Source organism: Engraulis encrasicolus, chromosome 10 (assembly GCF_034702125.1).
Source record: "Engraulis encrasicolus isolate BLACKSEA-1 chromosome 10, IST_EnEncr_1.0, whole genome shotgun sequence".
NCBI classification, from domain to species: domain Eukaryota; kingdom Metazoa; phylum Chordata; class Actinopteri; order Clupeiformes; family Engraulidae; genus Engraulis; species Engraulis encrasicolus.
The window spans coordinates 54,099,092-54,100,670 of NC_085866.1; the positions used below are offsets into that span (position 1 = coordinate 54,099,092).

General features: G+C 44.8%; 1 long non-coding RNA gene across 1 annotated transcript in view; it reads left to right on the forward strand.

Moving 5' to 3' along the window:
- LOC134457372 (uncharacterized) overlaps window positions 1-824 on the forward strand; it is a 1,154-nt gene extending 330 nt beyond the window's left edge. Inside the window, exons 3-4 of the long non-coding RNA XR_010036431.1 lie at window positions 301-323; window positions 444-824. This is a non-coding gene — a long non-coding RNA (uncharacterized LOC134457372). The remainder of the gene's footprint in view (window positions 1-300; window positions 324-443) is intronic.
- The last annotated feature ends 755 nt before the right edge of the window (window positions 825-1,579 follow it).

Here is a 1,579-nt window from a genome sequence, read left to right on the forward strand (position 1 = left end):
GACCAGCGCTTGTCAAGTTGTATGATAATTGTCACGAGGGTGCATGGTTTGATGTAAGTTCTTGTAGCAATATAGTTGATGCGGAACGCATAGCAGGACAGAGGACATGCGTTTTCTGGCGTCTGTAACAAGACTACAGCCAGAAGAAAGTCACCAATTTCACTGTGCAGTTGAACCCTTGACACTCTTGGTCTTCAACAAATGGCTTTGTTTGAGACTAATCTTTGCACCAAAATGTGCCCGGAACACTAGCAAGCGTGAATCATTTCAGCTAATGTTTTTCTCTCTTGCTTCCCCCAGTGGAGAAAGAAGCGCATGCGCAGGTGAGTTTTTTTCATATATGAAACTAATCGTATGCATGAACCGAGTCATCACTTGCTAGTTTTTGCTTGGGCCCAATGACTCAGTCTGTGCTAACGCGGTGTTTATGTGCACTCTTTTAGGCTGAAGCGTAAAAGGAGAAAGATGAGGCAGAGGTCGAAGTAAACTGCACCCCCACCGCTCTGCTGCTGCAGCTGGGACGGACGACCCTGGACTTTACCTTCCACACCCCAATCTACTCCACCGACCCAACCCTCCCTGTCTCCCTGCCTTGCACCATCTTCAGAAGCCCGAGCAGAGGCCTATTGGTGGACTCGTCTACATTCCTTGGAAGGCTGCTGGCACCTTCGTTGGTTGGATTCCCTGGCTCCTCTCTTTGCAATGTGAGGATGGGCCCATGGAGGCTTCTCTTGGACACTGGACTCTTGGCAGCTCAGCAACGTTTTCCTTTTTTATTTTTTGTTTATATTGTTTAAATAAAAGTTGATGGAAAATAAGGAAAAGATGTGTACTGGTTAACTCACTTGGTTGCCTTTCTTACACGTGGTTGCTGTTTTTACACATTGACAGGTGTGGCAGTGTGGTTAGTGGGCGTCTTGCTGACATTTCTAATCACAAAACATGATCCCCATGTGTTGGATCTAATTGCATGCTATTAATAGGTTCAAAGTGAATGGTATGTAGGGTCCCCAACTGTATAGATGTATTCTATATCACACATTTACATGATTGGTTTCCGGGGTTTGCAGACAAGTCTATTGCATGGTGAACATTATAATCCAGCAAGTAGTACCAAACGATGGCCAGGAGGGCCACTTCACTTACTAAAGCGGTTGGGTTTTGGGTCAAACTTGCAGTCTTGGCAGGGAATTTCAAATGCACATTGCTGAACTGAATTTTTAAGACTAAATTAAATTCGGCAGAGTACATTTTTGTGGTGGGCTCACCGACGTTTTATAGTTGAACCGAACGCAGGGTTCCATTAGGCTGCTTTGGTAATGGAACCCTAGCCTGGGAACTCCCATACTGCCTTAAGTTCTAGTCAATCGTTTCGATCTGAAAGACATCTCACTTGTGATTAGGTCTGGTGTTAACCAGGCAAATGGAACCCTGTGGTCCACTAGATTAAAGTCAATGGGTGGGCTGCTGTGTCCCGAACTAGATTTCTAAATGGAACAATAGTTTGTTGCAGATTTGTAAGGGCCAAGCGTAGTTACACACAAAATATGCATATTTGATTTTAAGTGCATAGAAGGCA